Genomic DNA, 6210 nt, shown 5'->3' with positions numbered 1-6210 from the left:
GAATTTTATCCTTGAATAAATGTTGTCCTTTTGATCTCAAATATTGGCAATTCTATGGTGTGCGAACCTTGCTAGTATTGTTCCTCTGATATATCAATCAATTCCTTGAATGAAAATTGAATCACGAGGGTGAGATCAGTTACAGATCTGAAGGATGACCAAGGACCAGAGTCTCAGGGTTCCACCAGTCTCTATTTGACCAGTAAGATGGTCTATTTTTTATATTTTGAGGTTTGCTTCCCATTTTCTCCCACTCTACATAGGGCCTTCTAATGTGATTTCTTTCAGAAAAGTTGGTAGTGGTAGCTGGGTTTTTTGTTGCTGTTAGGTGCCATTGATTCAGTACCAACTCATAGCGACCCTATGTACAACAGAACAAAACACTGCCCAGTCTTCAGCTAACCTCACAATCATTGATACACTTGAGCCCATTGATGCTGCCATATTGCCAATCCATCTCATTGGAGGTCTTCCTCTTTTTTCTGAACCTTCACCTTATCAAACATGATATCTCTATCCAATGACTGGTCCCTCCTGACAATATGTCTGAAGTATGAGAAATGAAGTTTGGCCATCCTGACCTCCAAGAAACACTCTGGCTTCACTTCTTCCAACACAGATCTGTTTGTTCTTTTGGCAGCTCACACTGTCCAACTTTCACATGCATATTAGGTTATTGAAATACCTGCTTGGTCCACATTTGTGTACCTTAATCCTCAAACTGACATCTTTGCTCTTCAATAATTTTTAAAAAGTCTTGTGCAACTGATTTGCCTAATGCAATATGTCATTTGATTTCTTGACTGCTGCTTCCATGAGTGTTGATGGCTGATCCAAGAAAATTAAGTCTTTGACAACTTCAATCTTTTCTCCACTGATAAGAATGTTGTTTATTGGTCCAGCGGTGAGGATTTTTGCTTTCTTTACATTGAGATGTAATCCATATTGAAGTCTGGTCTTTGATCTTCATCAGTAAGTAGTTTAAGTCCTCATCACTTTCAGCACTCAAGGATGTATCACAGGCACCATCTAATTTTTCTGGACTCAGAATCTTGAAAACTGATATTCCTTTGGTTTACAAGTGTCTTCATTTTTTCATCATTATTTTTTTCCCCCAGACATGGAGAGACAAACAGTGGCACCTTAGATGGCCATTCATGGATTCTTAAGATTCCCAGTTGGGGCTCACAAAAGTAAGATATCGAACACTATCTTTGTGGACTATGTTATGCCAATTAATCATGGTGTCTTCCTAGGCTATGGTCCTGAGGCCCAAAAGCCAGAAATGGATTCTCACAAGGTGTATATACCCCAGTATGCTCCAAGAGCAGATTTGATGTGTTAGCTACTAATGACCAAGGACCAGAAGAGTTGTGGGATGACATCAAGAACATCATACAGGAAGAAGTCAAAAGGTCATTAAGAAAAAAAGAAATAAGGGAAAGATCAAAATGAATGCCAGAAGACTCTGAAACTTGCTTTCCAGCATTGAGATGCTAAAGCAAATAGAAGAAATGAGGAAGTAAAAGAGCTGAGCAAGGAATTTCAAAGCAGAAATTTTGAACATGTTCAGCATGTCACAAGCAGAAAGAACTGGAAGCAAAATTCAATCCTCCACTTGAAATATTGAAGAATTCACTGGGCAAAATATTGACTGACCCTGAGCAAAGACTGGGCGGTGGTACCTGGCTGGGGTGTAGGTGGAAGCTAGAATGCTAGTGCTAGCGCAGTTACCAGAAGATACATAGGGCCCAGCAATCACCACGGATGATCAAGCTTTGAGCTTCCTGAAGGATTTCTGGCAGGTGGCATCTCCTCTGCAGTCTCCAAAACAGCGGTCACGCCCATTGAGAGGGTGAAGCTTTTGTTGCAGGCACAGCATGCCAACAAACAGATCAGTGTTGAGAAGGCATCGTTAATTGTGTGATGAGAATCACCAAGAAGCAGGGCTTTCTGGTAATCTGGACAATGTGATCTGTTGCTTCCCCACCCAAGCTTTCAACTTTGCCTTCAAGGACAAGTACAAGCAAATCTTCCTGGGGGCACGGATTGGCATAAGCAGTTCAAGTGCTGCTCTGCTGGTGGAACATCTGGGGCCATCTCCCTCTGCTTTGCCTACCTGCTGGATTTTGCTAGGATCAAGTTGGCTGCAGATGTGGGCACGGGTGCTTACCAGTGTGAGTTCAGTGGTCTGGGTGACTGTCTTACTAAGATCTTCAAGTCTGATGGCCTGAAAGGTCTTGAGCAAGGCTTCAGCATCTCTGTCCAGGGCATCATTACCTATATGGCTGCTTATTTCAGAATCTATGATACAGCAAATGCTATGAGGTCTGAGACCAAGAATGTGAACATTTTTGTGAGCTGGATGATGATTGCACAAAGCATGACAGGGGTCGTGGGACTGGTGTCCTAATTTTGACATTGTATGCTGTAAGATGATGATACAGTCTGGTCAGAAAGGGCTGATAGTATGTATTTTGGGGTATTGATTGCTGCAAGAAGGTTGCAAAAGATGAAGGAGACAAAACTTTCTTTAAAACTGCTTGGTCCAAAGTATTGAGAGGCCTGGGCGATGCTTTTGTATTGCTATTCTCTGTTGAGATTTAAAAAAAAATAATAATACATCTAGTATAATTAAACTTATTCTCACGGGTTCCAGATCCATTGAATGGTTTAATAGACTTTTCCTAGGAGAAGTGAAAAGGCTAATCTGGGGTGAAACCAGACTGAAAGGAATTTCTCAGAGGGAGAAAAAATTTCATCAGGTGTTCATTAAACCACAGGTATATTTTACATTTATTTTATATTTAAACTCCACAGAAAATACAAAATAATTTATCATACTTGCACAATTAACTGAAGAACTGAGAATGAAGAAAATAATTGAGTACACTTAATGTACTCATCTTTTTTAAAAAAACAAGAAAATATTGAATGTTGAATTATGCATAAAACATCTGTACCAAAAAGAAATGGTTGATGTTCAACCATTTCAAGAGGTAGCATATGTTCAAGAGCCCAAGGTACTTAAGGAAGATGTCCTAGGTGTACTTAAGTTATTGACAAAGAAACAAGGCTCTGGGAATTGATGGAGTACAAATTGAAATATTTCAACAAACGGATGCAGCACTGGAGGCACTCATTCATTGATGCCAAGAAATTGGAAGGCAGCTACCTGACAATTGGAAGAGATCCAAATTTTGCCCATTCCAAAGAGAAGTATCCCAATAGAATGCTGAAATCATCAGACAATATCATTAATACTGAGTGTGTTCTTCCCTTTTGGTTTTCTAACTCCAGGTCTTTGCACATTTCATTGTAATACTTAACTTTGTCTTCTTAAGCTGCCCTTTGAAATTGTCTGTTCAGCTCTTTGACATCCTCATTTCTTCTATTTGCTTTAGCCTTTCTACACTGGAGAGTAAATTTCAGAGTCTCTTAAGATATCCAGTTTGATCTTTTCCTTCTTTATTGTCTTCTTAATTATCATGTATTGCATTAGGCAAATCTGCTGCACAAGATCTCTTTAAAGTATTCAAGAGCAAAGATGTCAGTTTGACAGAGAACTAAGGTGCACCTGACCCAACCCAAGTATTTTCAATAGCTTCATATGCATGTGGCAGTTGGACAATGATTAGAGAAGACTGCAGAAAAAGAGGAAAAGTCCCCCAATTAGACAGATTGGTACCATGGCAGCAAAAATGGACTCAAGCTTAAGAACAATTTTGAGGATGGTTCCAGACCAGGCAGTGTTTCATTCTGTTGTGAATAAGATTGCTGAGTTGGAACTGACTGGATGGCACTTAACAAAAACAACGACAGAGTGTTAAAGAGCAAAGATGCCAGTTAGAGGCCTAAGGTGAGCATGATCCAAGCCATGGATCATATGCATGTGAATGTTGGACAATGTATAAAGAAGACTGTAGAAAAATCAGTGTGTTTGAATTTTGTTGGTGGTGAAGAATATTGAACGTACCATGGACTTCCAGAAGAACAAATGAATCTGTCTTGGGAGAAGTACGGCCAGAATTCTCCTAGGAAGTGAGAATGGTAAGATTTTATCTCTAATACTTTTGACATATTGTCAGGAGGGACCAGTCCCTGGAGAAAAACACCATGCTTGGTAAAATGGAGGGGTGGCATAAAAGAGGAAGACCCCCACACACACATGAGATGGATTGACACAATGGTAGCAATAATGGGCTCAAACATAACAACAATTGCAAATGTGGTGCAGGACTGGACAGTGTTTCATTCCGTTGTGCATAGCATCGCAACTTGATGGCACCTAACAACATCATCTTTCATACCACTAATGATTGTAGGTAAAATGTTTAGTATTTTTTTATTGAGAGAGCAAAATTGAATATAACAGAGTGAGCCTTTTTTTTTCTTGAGAATTTGTGTTAGTATAGTGTGCAACTAAAAACTTTATTACCACAATTTTTTTCTATCCTCATCAAACATACATTAAGAATTTGTTTGAACTTCTAGAACAACTTTGAATTTTTCTCTGTCAACATAAATGTTTCTATTTTCTTATGAAGCTGCATAATGATCTCCAGGAAGGCAGTAAAGGAAGTGATATTAAGGCTTGACATACTGAACATTTAGCTGATGGGTTTCCATTAAATATGTTATTAGAGGGAGAGTACATGATCCAAGGGATGAGTAATGGGCCACAGAGCCTTTCACCTGCGGGTCAGTGGTTCCAACAGCTCAGTCATTAAGGCCTGGCCATATGACTACATTTCAGTAACGCACAGCATAGTTCCAGTAGGGTTCCCTGTGGAACAGTTCATTCTTCAAATGGCCACTTAGAGAAAGAGCTCTAGATTAGGAGTTATAAGACCTGAATTTTAGTCTAAACTATCACTACTTTATTTCTGTCTCATATAACTTCTCAGGCGCTTCAATTTTCTCATATGCCAAAAGAAATCATAATAAAAGCCCTATAAATATCAGAGAAGCCCTATAGACCCTGCAGAAGTGAGGTACTTTAATAGCACTTTGAAAAGTATTCATTGCTATACAAATTGCATTCCCAAAGCAAAATAATTCTGTTCTGCTCCACTACACCTTAAGACCCTCGTGTATCAGGGCTGGATATCCCAGATTGCATCAGTCAGGCCTTCCAAATGCAGACACAAAACCTACTTCAGTTAGTTTATACAAAGAGAATTGAATAAGGCTATGCATGGCTGACAAAATTATTGGGAGGGCTAGAGAAACCCTTCAGTCTGAGCTTCCAGGATTAAGTCCCAATACCACTGAGCTGGGCCATGGAGGTAACTGCTGCATCTCCTATAGGGTGAAAACACAGAGCAGGCAGTAATGAACCACATCAACTCGGTCACACTCACACATACAACATGCAGGACTTGCATTTGCTCTTCCCCACACTGTGACTTCTTTTCAAGTCAAAGTCCCAAGTAATTGCATCTGATTGTTATTGTTGCTGTTGTTAAGTGCTGTCAAGTCAGTTCTGACTCATAGCAACCCTGTACAGGGTTCCCGGGGACACTAAATCACAACCTGCTGAAAAGAGTCTGAGAAATGTAGTTTATAGCACTTTACCTAACAGGGAAGCCTTCTATGCTAATGAGGGTACTTTTGACTGCATGTAATGAAGGAATAGCTTAAGCCACAAGGGTTTAGTATTACAAACAACAAAAAGTTCAGGTATGGAAGATTGCAAGTTTGTAATTCAGCAACATTATGACGTCAACACGTATGTCATTTTATCATACTGTGGTGACGTTCGTGTTGCTATGCTGCAGAAAGCTATGTTGCTTAGATTTCAAATACCAGCAGGGGCACCCATAGTAGGCAGATTTCAGTGGACTAAGATTAGAAAAGCCTGATGATCGAGATTTGATAATGGGCCAATGAAAACTTTTTAGATCACAACAGAACCTATTCGAACTCACTTACCTTGGACATGTCATCAGGAGGGACCAATCATTAGAGAAGGGTTTCACATTTAGTCAAGTTTATTCACGCTTGGGCCAGCAAAGGTAACGGAGACTCTTAGTGACATAAACTGACACAATATCTGCAAGAATGAACTTAAACATGTTGGTGGTTCTGAGGATGAGAAGGACTGGGCAGCATTCTGTTCTGTTGTTGTACTCTTGTATATAAGGACGTTACCCTTGCATACCTCCTCATGTCAGGAAAAGCCTTCTATCAGTCTCATCTATAGAATTG

General features: G+C 39.8%; 1 pseudogene; it reads left to right on the top strand.

Moving 5' to 3' along the window:
- The first annotated feature begins 1147 nt into the window (after nt 1-1147).
- Nucleotides 1148-2607, top strand: LOC102836558 (annotated as a pseudogene).
- The last annotated feature ends 3603 nt before the right edge of the window (nt 2608-6210 follow it).

This window comes from Chrysochloris asiatica, unplaced genomic scaffold, assembly GCF_000296735.1.
Source record: "Chrysochloris asiatica unplaced genomic scaffold, ChrAsi1.0 scaffold00437, whole genome shotgun sequence".
NCBI lineage: Eukaryota > Metazoa > Chordata > Mammalia > Afrosoricida > Chrysochloridae > Chrysochloris > Chrysochloris asiatica.
The sequence above is the reverse complement of the archived record's forward strand: the minus strand, read 5'-3'. Positions and strand labels throughout refer to the sequence as shown.